A 13,977-nucleotide genomic window follows, 5' to 3' on the forward strand; every position below is an offset into this window, starting at 1 on the left:
AATCCTTCTCTCAGATAATCTGATTAGCTAATAAAAACCATATTAAAATTCTATTCCAACAACAACAAAAAATAATTTAGTTGTGACATACTTACTGTAGCCAAAATGGAGTATCAGGGACTGGATTTATTCTTCTGCCTGAAACAACCAAAAAGATAAAAAGGAAAAAAGATAAAATATATGAACTAGTCAGTTTCAAGACAGTGGTCATCAGACAACATGTAGAATAAACCCTGAAAGATGGAAAACAAAAGTGTTTTCAGAATGGCGCCTGTGTCTTATAGCAGCCCCAGCTTACTGGCTGCCGTAATTTTCTAGGCCATAGTTCAGGGAGGGTGACTGCAGGCAAAGGACCATAGTCTCCCTGAGTTGGAAAAATGAAGCTGTTTATCTTCAGAAACCAAGGTGGCTAGAGTTATAAGACAGAATACCAGAGAGTTTAAAACTACACAGAGAGAGAAATATGGAGATCTGCAGAGGGCTCCTCCTCCAATCAGTCTTTAGTTGAGTATTATTCAGCATATGCATGTGAGGCAACTATTCAAGTTTGGAGAAAGACTCATCCACAGGGATTGGAAGTAAAAGTGCCTGGTACTTGCACAGAGCCAGGAACAGTGCCTGATCCCTCCAGCCAGCTCCTTCAGCCAGACTGGCAAATCTCATAATTAATCGGGCATTTGGAAGAGTATTCCGAAGAGTTTTGTTTCTCCAGAGGGGAAAATTAGCTCCATGCTAAATACTATTCTGGTTCCACCTTAAAAATCTTAAAAGCAAGACCCAATAAGTTCAAACTGCAAGTTATGTAACTTAATCATGATTCCAGAATAAAACTCAGTATTTACAGGAATAGAAAAATATTCAGCACCTAACAAAGTGAAATTCACAGTGTTTAGCATACAACCAAAACTACGACATGCAAAAAATCAGGGAAAGAGGACACATACTGAGGAGAAAAGTCCATTAATCCACTTTTGCCACCAATGATATTCTTGTCAAAGTCGATACCCTCCACATTACTAGAACTAATGATTAATTTTCAGTCCACAGCATATTAGTAGCACTGACATCTAACGACACCTCCTCCTGGATACCTTTTCTTCACTTGGACTCAAACGTACTCCTCTCTCAACAATAGTTCATTCTTAGTCTCTTTTTCATACTCCTTCTCCCTCTCTACCTGTTAACTGGAACACTTTAAGTCTCAATCGTTGGACCTCTTTTCATTATATGCATTCACTCCTTTGGTGATATCATTCTGTCTCCTGGCTTTTACTATGATCTCTACAGTATGTCTCCCACATTGACATCTGTCTCCTGAACTCCTAAAATGAGTTCAACTATGGTTGCTTGGACAAAGGTGAGAAGTTGTTGGATTTTGATGTATTCTAAAAGTAGAGCAAATAAGACTGATTAGATATGGGGTAAGAAAAAGAAAAAGGAGTAAAAGATGAAGCCAAGGTTTTGGGCCTGAATAAATCAGTCATGATAGGTCTACCTGCTTCCACTCAAGATTCTAAAAGGATCACTTTGATTGCTATGTCTGACCGAATCATTCAGAATCCTTATCTGTCCTACGATACTCATGAGATCTGACCGCCACTTCATTGACTCTTTGACCTCAATTCCCAATATTTCTCCTTATTCACACTGCTCAGGCCTCCTTGCTTTTCCTAGTATATCCTAGAAAATGAGCTAAAACAATGCCACAGATGACTCACAGCTCTTTATGTCTATGACTTCCTTGTGTCCTATCTACAAATATCAGTTTTTTTCCTTCATCATTTTCTAACAGAATGATTCTTTCTTGAAATGTACCATGGATAGGTAGAGAGTTTTAGAGTTAAAGGAACTTCAATCACTTATTCTACAAGTATTCATTTCTCAGTTTGAGCCAAATCCTTAGTGGGCGCAGATATATGAGACAAGGTCCTTTCCTCAAGTCACTGGATAAAAATAAACACATAAAATAATTTCAACACAAAGTAGCAAATATGGATAGATTTTAAGGTATTATAAGAACACAGAAGAGTACTATAATTTGGCTGAGGATGAGGTATGACTTTCCAAAGGTATAAGTATTCCGCAGTAAATCTCTGGCATCAATTAGCTCATTTGTAAATTTGGGATGATAATATCAACCTGACAAATTTGAGTGTCAGCAGAAACAATAAATGCTCATTAAAATGTCACAGGAGTGTTACCTATAGTTATTATCCTTCTCTGATCTCTTGCCCACCACCATCCACACAGAAGCAAGTCATAGAAAGTATAGTATTTGTTCATAGAGCTTCAAGCATTTGAAGAAATGAACTAATTAGCTCAGCACTTAAAATTCAATCTTGAAAAACTTAAGTGCCTCTTATTTTTATCCTAGCCTTATGCATCTTTTTGAAGAAATGAACCATATTTTGTAGAGGGAAATGCTATCATATTCATCCATACAAACCTAGTCAATATGCATTGATTTGTGTTCTAATATTCACGAAACAATGGCTCAGTTCAAAAGCAATCCTCTGTATTTGGGTCTATTTTATGCCACAAATGAACAGATAATACAGCTCTAGTTAATGATGGCTACATCAGAGAGAACACTAATGCAAGAGCCTGATTGACTACAAGGAGCCTTGAAAAAAACATAATTCATGGTAACTTCTCCTAGCAATTAATTTCCCCCCAAACATTTTTCTGGAACCCACTGTGTTTAGACTGACAAACTGGGTAATATTAGGAGATGCAAAAGAATTCATTGATAAGATTTCTGCACTTAACTTTATAATCAAACACAGGACTCACCTCTGGCTTCTCCCTATAAGGTGTCAGATATCTTATGCTTCTATTTAAAATAATTAGTAAAGAAAATCTTTTAGGAAACAAATATTATGAATTGGATATTATGGTGGTTTAAAAAAAACTATCAGAAATCTTTGATTTTGCTCCCATCAAGGGATGTGATCTATCTCACCTCCCCCTGAATATGGGTAAGCTGTCACTACTTGGATCAATGGAATAGAACAGAAATGACATTCTGTGATTTCTGAAGCTAAGTCACCAAAAGGTATGCAGTTGCACCTGGCTCTTTTAGAACTCTCTTTCCTGATGCTTCCTCTTGGAACGCTCCCCTTCAGAATCTAGACACCTCACTAAGAGAAGCATAATCCATATGGAGAGGCCACATGTACGTGTTCCTGTCAACAGCTCCAGCTGAGCCTAGACTTTGCATTATCCTTGTCCATGCATCAGACATATAAATAAAGAAGTTTCCAAGTAATTCCAGTTCTCATTTAACTGAGCCACTGCTCAGCCATTTGAGTCTTCTCGGCTGAGGCCCTCGAATCTGAGAGACAAACTATCCCCATGTATCCTGTCTGAATTCCTAATCCATGATTGTTATTTTACGCTACTACATTTTAGAATGTTTTGTTTTGCAGAAATAAATAACTGGAAATGGCAGTTCATAAATGCCATAAATTGTAACAATTAAAATATCTAACATTTAGATAACCAAGAGAGATGAGTATGTGTTTTCATGCTAGAAGCTATATAGAGCTCATCTGAACAGAAAGGAGGGTTTCTGGAAATAGAAGGTTGGATTCAATATCCAAAAAAGCTCTCAATGAGATGCTGGGACAACTCATTTTCCCCACGTACCTTAGGATGCACACATAATATTTTAACTACATTTGCTAATTTACCAGTCAAGTCAGAAAGACAAAAAATAAATCGTTAGTTTTTGATTATCTTGCCTTGGTCAGTCTCATTCTCCAGATATGAGAGAGATAAATCGGAAAGCAAAAATGCTGGTGAATGGCCTTACCTCTGTTAATTATAATGTCAACCACGGTGTTACAAAATTGCTTAGAAATAGTATCATGGCCTTTCTCAAGGTTGTAGAGAAGGTGCAAACTCTTAAGTTTTAAAATTTCAGATCTTAATATATGGTAAAGGACAAAGACCACAAAAGTGTAAACCAAATAATATTCATAACTGCCAAAATCTTACTCCTTTTTAATGTACAAAATATCTTTTAATTATTAAGACTTCCTCATAACCTCAATTTTACTCAACTTTTTTTTCTAAAAGAGTTTTTATTACTAATTTCTAAAAAAGCAGAAGATATTTCCTTTTGCACCAAAGGTTGTAATTTTCCATAGTTTTGACTTTTGTTTAATACCCCATAAAGAACGTTGTATAGTTTTGCTGAATTTCAAAATGCTATCATTCTATGAGGTAAAGAACTAAGAGCTAAGTGAAATGTGAAACCAAAGTCCCTTGGAAACATGTTCCTCTGAGAAAAAAATTAAAATGTGCCAAATATATCTCTACAAAGAAAGGAAGGACATTCTTCCTAATATCTACTCCAGGAATAACCTCCTTGGGGAGAATTTTAAAAGGATTTGAGCATTTTAAATGTCCTGGCTAAATTAGTTAATTAAAAATATGGGTGAGCAAAGTCCAGGGAGGTTAAAGGGAGAAGAATAGTCAGCAATCATTTATCACCTTGCCCTATTCAAGGATTTCAAGATACCTGATTAACAGTGGCAATTCTCATTTAGATTCGTTATCTGATGGAGCAGAGTTGTTATTGATCCAACAGTTGACCTCACTGCAGGCTTAGGGTATGACAATAATAATCTCTCCATATACTGTGCCTACAGTCATTGACAGGTTGAGTAATGATTAGATGAAACAGATGATTAAATAGCTAATTCCTAAAAACTCTCATTCCATTTCTATTGATGTTTCAGACTTTCCACATGCTTCATATCTTATCTTTTTATCCTCCCTTCTTTATTTCTTCCTTACCTCTTTTAAAACGATTTATTAATTTTTTTAAAGGAAGTTTTAATAGAGTTAAAATTGTTCAGGAGGAAAAATTTTTCCTCTCCCCTCTTAGATTCAGTGACTAGGAGCGTGCAAATTTAACTGACAAAAGGCACATTAACAGGAGAACTAGTTTGCATGCATAGGACTTCAGAGAAAAGAAGTGAAACTCAAGCAGTTAGATTCAGGGGTTTATATACCATTTTAACAAAGGTAAGGGGGTTGAGCTTTAAAGAACAATATAGGAAAATAAGAACTATATGGAGGAAATTAATGGAAGAGAAGGACTATTTTAGTAAGATTTGTTTGTGCAGACTCATTTTAGTGCAGACTGTGGCAATAAGAGTTGCTCTCTTCCTGGTACAGGGGAGGGAGACACCACAAAGAAAAATTTATGCGCTGTTGTTAGATCAGGAGAGGGCAAAAACTCTTCCTGCAGCTGTTCATTCTCAATTACCTTCAGCTTAAAATAATCCTTATGCCAAAGTGGCATATTTGGGGGTGACATATTCTGGACCCCTTCAAAATTCTTACTTTCATTTCATCATATCTTAATGATGACTAAGAATGTCTTCTACATCTACTATATAAAATGGCAATTTAATAAGGGGGGAGGCGCAGATCTTGACCAAATATTAGGTTTATGAGACTATAACTTTCATAAATAATGGAATGTAGACATGAAATCAATGTTTTCAGAACTTTTTCTACTAAAAATTCATGAAATGTCTGAGAGTAATGGGCTTGAGCTACATCAACACAATGCTAAAACATCTGGAGAAGTGAAAAATACAAGCAATTATCCAGATACCTTGTCTACACAAAATTCATCCATCCAGATGTTTGCTTTCCCTAGACCAAACATCTAGATGATTGATGGAATTCCTTTTATTTCTATTTGTATATGTGAACATCCCTCATTTACCCTTATTTTAACAATGAACCACATCCCCTAGAGTGGGACTGTAATCTCTCTCCTTTACCCAACTCTTTCTTCTTTCAATGCATGTGTATAATTTTGTAAAGAACAAAAGAAAAAATAGTAAATTGTCTGTATCCTCTTATTTTAAAGTAACTGTAGAACAATGGCTGGATGGTTTAAGTTTTCTTTGCAGCATCTAGCACACCAGGTGCAGTCAATAACATTAAGCCATCAAATAAATCAGAATTCCAAACTATGGTCTGCATTGAAGAATACATTATAGTTAGCTGCTTTTGCAGCAGGGTAAATTTGAGAAAAAAACTCAATTGATTGGCTTTCTCAAACCTTAATGTGCATACAAATCTCCTGGGGATGTTGTTAAAATGCAGATTCTGATTCAATAGGTCTGGGATGGGCCTAAGACATGGCATTTCCATCAAACTCCCAGGTTACACTGATGTTGTTGGTCTATAGCTGAGTAGCAGACAGATTGATTATTGGCACGGGAAAAAGACCAAATCTGCCTATTCACCAATTTTAAAGAGTATCTAGTGAAAACAACATTCCGAATATATTTAATTATTAAAGAAAATTTTAAAAATAAAATAAAATTTTAAAATAAAATATTAAAGAAAATTTAAAAAAAAAAATTAAAAAGAAAATTTTAAAAATAAAAGTATTAGACTTAAAAAAATAAAATATCACTTTTTTTAAGTCTAATACTTTTAAATAGCTCTAAAACAACAAGACATTTAAAAAAAACTCAAAGCAGAATCTGTAATCTAAAATTAAAAGGGCTATTTATTTACCTGGGGTTAGGGGAGAAATAGCTTGCAAAATACTAATGAGATCAGACTAAATAGAAGGAAAGAGCCAAAAAAAAATATTTTAAAGCTAGATGTAAAAATACAAACCAACAATTACTTTACTACAGGTCTTGAAACTGTTACCGTTGAGGGTAATCTAAATCCATCGTTGCCCAAGTGTTGCTGAGGGGACCTCGGTTCTTTCTGCCAAGGCAGAAAAGAATTATAGATCAGTGAAATTTAGAAAAAGTAAGATTTATTAAATTACATTTCAAGAGAGAAATGAGCTACACCAGAGATGATAGCAGCCCCGCAGAATTCGGGAGGTGTACTTTATTTTGGCCCTAGATGGGTGGTTTCAGGTAAGGGTATTAGATGATTCGCATATGAGGTCATTTTGATTTAGATTTTGCTGTTACATAATCCCTTGTTTACTGCCCACAATGTTACCCAGAATTCAGTCTGTTATAATTAGATTCACGAATTTCCGGACATATGTATGATACTATAATGATGGTATAATGAAACTAAAGTCAAGCAAGGATAGTGTATGTACTAACTGCACAGGCGTTTGTGGCCAGCCTAAACCAGTGGCTATTTTGGGTTTTTTTACTTCCTTATATTTTAGGATGTAAGGATATTTTTAACTGAAAAATGGGTGTTTCTGGGAGGTCTTAAGGGTGGTGCCTGGGTTGAGCCTGTCTTCTCCCCATCCCTCATGACTACCTAGCTACCTACCTGCCTAACAAAACCATACTCCCTATTATACTCCCTCAAAAAACCCTCAGGCTTTTAGGTCTACTTATAACAACAACAACAAAAAAAGAATTATAAATTAGTTACTTCTTTAAGTATAGAACAGTAACCATTATATATGCATTCTTGATTTCAACAGATTAATAGACTATACTGTTTGTTTTGAGAAAATTAGGATTCAAAATTATGTAAAGTGATTTGTTTCCTTTACCATTCTACCTAAATCATCAAGTAGTGTTTGAAACAGAAAAAAAAGTTATTCATTTAATCAACATTTAACTCAATCACTTTGGAAAAACACTGTACTAGGCACTCTCTGGGGTGGTAGTGCTGATCCGACACGAATTCTAGCATGGATCATGTAGTCTAATAGGGAGAAAATATGTGAATATAAATAACTAGAATATAAATTCAAAGTGTAATCATCATGAGAAATACGTAAATAATGAGTCAGAAATTCAGAAGAAGCATAATAAGCAAAATCATGGTTGGACAATAAACCTTTTCCAAAGTTTCTTGAAATGAAATATTTGGATAGAGTATCTTATTTTCTGAAAAGACTCCCAGATTCAATAATTTATGATCATGAGAATTCTCATTTTGTATATCTTTGTCCAATTCAGGCTAAAATGGATCTCCATCTGATGAAAATGCCAAGACAACATATCGTCAATGTAAGAAAGGTACAAACCTGTAGAGAATTTTTTATCTTAGCCAAACTGATAATGGCCAGGAAGCAAAATCTCAACAAACTGAGAAAATGCTCTGGAGAATGGTAGTTTTACAGTTTATTTTATACATGAGAATCAAAAGAGGAGACATAATGAGGGTTACATGAAATCCACTGGTGGTAGATTAAGGGGATGGGAGAAAGCAAAGCAGGGAAATCTCTGGGACTGATAAAAAATAAAACAGAGACATACTTCTTTTAAATTAGTGAGTACGTGGTAGTTAATAATTAACATTTACAGCACATAGTAATGATATCAGGAGAACAAAATAACAATAAAAGGTTCTGTGGTCCTGTGCTCTGGTGGGAGGTTGTGTCCTGACGGGTCAGGAAAAAGGGGATTACTCTAATATTCCAAGTTATCTTAGATGCTAAAAGGCAATAATAGACAGGTTCACTTAAGGTAAAGACTGACCTTTGTCAAGGAAGCTTCAGGCCCAGGATGTGACTACTCATCATTATTCACTCTCAGTTACAAATTTTTATATTAAGACCATCCTATGTGGTTACTTAGGGTCTTTGAGTTTGTAAGACCTGCCATGCAGGCCTCTCATGAGCTTGTCAGATTTAGTATGTGGCCCCTTTTTCAGCAACACTATAAAGAGTAATAACAATAACCCAAATAAATACCTGCAATACTCAAGACAGCTTTCCCAAATGTGTCTATAATCAGTAGTATGCTGATAAATGTTTGACAATTAGCTCTGGGGACTGAAAAGAGACCTGATTTGTAACATTTACTGATTTCAATGATGTAAATATTCCCACTACAGCTGATTTCAGGCTACTAATATGAGGTCACTGAAACCCTCACAATCAGCTCTCACATGTATCTGTTGACATTTATGTTTAGTGGTGAAAAGGGATACAGGCTCTGCCCAGGTTTAATTCTTGGTTCAGGTGAAATTTGGGTTTATTAAATTATTCAACCTCTCTAGGCTTGTGTTTGTTTGTTTGTTCATTTATTTGTAAAGGAAGAATACTAACAAATAAGTAATAAGGGAATAAATTTGTTTATTTGTGTTTGTTTGATTGTTTGTAAAGGAAGAATACTAACAAATAAATTAATAAGGGAATACTAACAAATAAGTAATAAGGGAAGAATGTTTGTCACGAAGTATTTGTAAAGGAAGAATACTAACAAATAAGTAATAAGGGAATAAATTACTACGTGAATGTTTATCATGAAGTGCTGACTATTATTGTCAACCATAACAATTCTATTGAGAATCAATCTTTGGGTAATCTAATCACAGTCTCAACTCACAAGTCTTTCCATAAAATAGCATTTCTCACATCTTTTTAAAAATAACTCTACCAATCATCTCCTCCTGAACACTGTTAAGACTCTGAATCTTAAAATAAGATAGTCTACATAGTCATGAAAATACTGGTTCTCTGGACTATTCTACAAATATCCTGAAAGACCGACCAATCAAATTCATTCAGTATTGAGTTTAAGAAAACTTCACTTGACATAGTGCTTACAAATTATACCACTCATTTAAGATTTAGACTTATTCTGTCTATCTTGGTCTCCAATTATATGGTATCATAATAGAATATTAAAGCTAGAATGTGACCTTGAATTGCAATTTTCTGTATAGCACCTTAATTCCCACTGCCATCCACCTTACTTACAGGTCAGATTATAAACTACTTTGGGGAAAATTGGGTTTTATTTATTAAATCACTATTACTCCATTGCCTGTTCCAGGGGTTGGCAAATAGTAGTTAAGTATTTGTTGAATTACGATAATTTAATACTCTTTCCAAAAATAAGTTCAATGAACCTATTCCAATAAGAAGCAAAATAAGGATTCCAAAACCAAAATCCTGGAAACTATAGCTCCTTTTTTCAAGAATCATACAGCACATTAACATATTAAAGGATCTCCAAAGGTTTTCAGTTAAGAAACTTGTTTAAAATTACTTAACCTAAAATTTTCTATTCAAGGAATTCGTGTTAAAAGGGTACTTGTGAATGTTATTATCCAAATCGGGACATTTTATAGAGTAAAATGGAGCACTATTAATAATTATACCAAGAAACAGGCACAACTGTAACTATATAAGGTAAATCCAGATATACAGTCACCCTGCTTGCTAGCATAATTAGGAAGTGAATCCAAACATAGCAATTTCCACAATTATTGTTATATAAATACATGGATCATAGTTTAGGAAAGAGAGATTGGCCTAAATCTCTCATTTTACTGATGAGAAACATAAGGTCAAAGAGAATTTAAATTACTCCCCACTGGCAATTCCCTTGGGTCCAAACCCAGTTAAGTGACAGAACTGTGAATATAACCCAGCTCAGTAGAATGTTATTTCCAAATCAGCTTCTGATTTACTCAATCCTGAAATTAAAACAATTAAATATTTGTCTGTATTTTCACAAAGAAGAAAAAAATTTCTAGACTTACATGCTTCTCTTAGAATATTATTTCATCATTCGGGAAGTACTAATTTTGTGTATATGCAAACGTAAATCAGATGTCATCTGGGGACACCTTGTATCTTTGGAGATCTAGGAATAATTGTCTTGAGCTCTCTACAATTCTATGACCTAACAGAAGGCCAAAGTTCTGCTCTAAAGTTTCTGCAAATCTCCATGGGCCTCTTTCTCATGGCCTCTGCCTTCTGGGCTCATGTTTCCTCTGTGACTTACTATATTAAATCAGTCAGAAAACCTGGGTTCAGTTGCCCAAAAACAGGTATACTCTCACAAGTCCTTAAAAGATTTTGAAAATTTTTATAACAGGAAAAAGGAAGAATTTACTTCACAGCAAGGAAAATAATAGTCACAATTGAGCTATAGCATTTTTAAAAATACTTGTTGCCTCTCCATCCTATGAATTTTCACTGGCCCCCATCTTCTTATCACCTTTTGGCTCTTCACCTTTAGTTCTCCTCTCTTCTTTTTCCTCTTTCTGTATTCTCACCACCTCTTTACTGGGTATTTGACCACAAAATGTTTTCTCCTATGCTCATAAAAAAATAACTTTTGCCTTGCCTTAATGTCTTGGTATCACCTAATATCCTTAACTGTGATATTATAGGAGTGCTGGAAATGTGTTGGGGTTGGAGGGGGTTCCTCTACTCCAATCTTTCTTCCAGCAAAGATTAAGCATGCTTTCAGAGGAATCCAGATGAAAATAATATTCTGTGTCTCGTTAAGCATTATATAGCCCAATTAGAAGGTAATTGCATTTACTCAAAAAGAAATGATAGCAACTAGGACTAGGGTGGTGGCAGCAAAGACCAAAAGAAATGCACAAATATGAGACCATTATAATGGAGTTAGAAGCCACAGGTATTGGTGGTTGATTGAGTAGGTGTGGATGAAGAAGAAAAATTAAGTACAACCCCAAGTTCTTTGGCTTGGGCAGCTAGAGAGGTGGTGGTCATGTTTACAAAGACAGTGAGGCTTAGGAGGGAACAAGTTCAAAAGAAATATGATGAGATTGTTTTTGGAAATGCTGAATATGAAGTGCCCATGAGACAACCTCTAGGAGATGCCTCCTACAGAGTTGGATGTCTGAATTTGGCACTCAGGAGAGTGACGGTAAATAAGGGCACAGGCTTTGGAATCAGAGACATCTGGCTCTAAGTCCAAGTTATCCCATTTAATATGTCCCTTGGGCAAGCTACCAAAACCCTCCATGCCTCAGTCTCTTCATCTTTACAATAAAGGTTACTATTATACTTCTATGTTGTGAAGACATCTCAGGATACCATAGACAACATATATGAAGCTCTTAGTGCAGCTCAATAAAAATAAGTAGTTCAAAAAATATTTATTCAGTACCTCCTATGTACCAGACACTGCTCTTTGAGCATTTTATACACACACACACACACACACACACACACATCATTGTCATTATATATTAATAAAAGATATATATAAACATATATATATATACACACACATATATATTATACATATGTGTTTGTGTGTGTATATATATAAATATATATATATTTACTTGTTTAATCTTCACAACAACTCTATATCATAGATACTACTATCTCCATTTTTAAGATGAGGGAGCAAATGCAGAGAAAGTAGCTTGTAAAACTTATAAAGCAGGAAGTAATCAGTCTGAACCCAAGAGGCCTAACTCCAGAGTGTGCATACTTAACCATAGCACTGGACATTCTCTTCATGATGTTAGCTAAAATTATTATAATTATAGCTTTGGAAGTCACCAGAACATGATGTTGGGGCATGTGGGTAACTAAATAATGATACTATTAATAGCTAAATTTTACTGAGTGTTTAATTCTTTTAAGGCAATATACTAAATGTTTTATGTGGCTATCACATTTAATTTTCTCAACATTCTATGAAGTAGGTGCTATTATTTCTCTCATTTTGAAGATGAAGAAACTGAGACATGAAGAGGTCAAGTAGCCTGCCCAGTGTCACAGAGATATAAAGTAATGGTGTCAGACTTGAACCCAGACATCTTGACTATCTCATTCTAAAATGAAATACTGGAGTGGCTAAGGATATGTAGAGATGAGAAGAAAGCATAAGAAAGAGTTATGAGGAACACATGGTTCTACTATCCCTTTAAGAAATCTTTAAATATAAGCAATCACCTTTCATTCCCTTTGCCAAAGAAGACTGGTAAACACTCCTTCTTCCAGCCTTTCTCAGCACATTGCCTGTACCTGACTTAAAGCCCCTAGTCATACTGTCATTGTCACACATTCATTTGTCTCACCCAGACGTAAACTCTGCTGTAAACTCTGTTGGCAGGAACCCCTCACTCATCGCTAAATCTCCTCTAGCATCCAGTGCCTTTAACAGCCCTTTTTAAATGTTTGCTGAATTAAGTTGACAAGGAAATGTTAGGAAGATGGAAAGCAGGGAAAAGAGCCAGAGGAAAAAAGTCAGGAGAAGGAGCGAGGAAGAAAAAACACTGAGAAGCAGCTTCGTGCCCCATCTTCTTAGACTGAGCAGGGAAAAACTAGTTGTAGAATAGGATGAGAAGTAAAATTCCTTTCCAGATCATTCTACTACTTGCTAGGCTCAGGAAATCAGGAAGGTCTTCATAGAGGAGGTGACAAAGCAGCACAGTCTGGAAGGAAGGAAAAGTGCTTCACCCAGACATAAGAGTGATGAGGCATGGAAAGTAGGAGGGCATTCCTAGGTACATTCTCTAGAAGAATGAGGCTAAAGAACTCACCCGGGTCTGTAATAAAGAATCTTGTGTGCCATTCAAAGGGGGTTAGGCTTTAGTCTGGAAAGTAAAAGGTCTCAAACTCAAAAGCCCACAGGAGCCAGGGAACTAAGATCAATAAGAGTTTTAGGGGGCCTCCATGTCAGTTTGAAAAGCACTTGCCCTGTCTATAAAAACAGCTTCTACTCAGCTTCAGTCTTCTAGTGCCATGCTGGAATGCAGACCCACTATGGCCAGATTTTCTGTTCCTGAAGAGAAACCAGAAATCTACATTTTTGTGTCAAATAATCTGTTTTAAGTACTGACATCCCTCTCACAAAGGAGAATCATTCAATGTTTTTAAGCAGAGACATAATAACAACAAATTTTCATTTCAGAAAGATTACTTGTGCATTTATAAGGAAGACTAGTAGTAGTAGCCAGTACTAGCCTATCACAATTGGACTAGTGAGCCTCAAGAAACCTAATCTAGTGATAAAGATAGAAAAAAAAAAGAGTTTATAACTAAGAAATATTCAGGCAGAGAAGGACTAGACTTGTAAACTGAATAGAAGTAGGGGATAGTAAATGAAGAGAGAGACAGGTTGAGGACTTTTTCTGTCTAAAATTACATGAGACTGAATGGAAAAGCCGAGTCCACTCGTAGACATACTAATTGTAAAATTTCTATGAAATATCCAAGAGATAATGAACCCCATTCAAAGCAACATTATGAAAATCGTGTAGCAACTTGAAAAAGTGATC

At 35.4% G+C, this 13,977-nt stretch overlaps 1 long non-coding RNA gene across 1 annotated transcript in view; it reads right to left on the reverse strand.

Annotated features, from left to right (window-relative positions):
* LOC120581663 (uncharacterized) overlaps window positions 1–13,977 on the reverse strand; it is a 131,898-nt gene that overhangs the window by 24,705 nt on the left and 93,216 nt on the right. The window contains exon 3 of the long non-coding RNA XR_005647364.1: window positions 96–138. This is a non-coding gene — a long non-coding RNA (uncharacterized LOC120581663). The remainder of the gene's footprint in view (window positions 1–95; window positions 139–13,977) is intronic.

The sequence above is a fragment of the Pteropus medius genome, unplaced genomic scaffold (genome assembly GCF_902729225.1).
Source record: "Pteropus medius unplaced genomic scaffold, Ma_sr-lr_union100, whole genome shotgun sequence".
NCBI classification, from domain to species: domain Eukaryota; kingdom Metazoa; phylum Chordata; class Mammalia; order Chiroptera; family Pteropodidae; genus Pteropus; species Pteropus medius.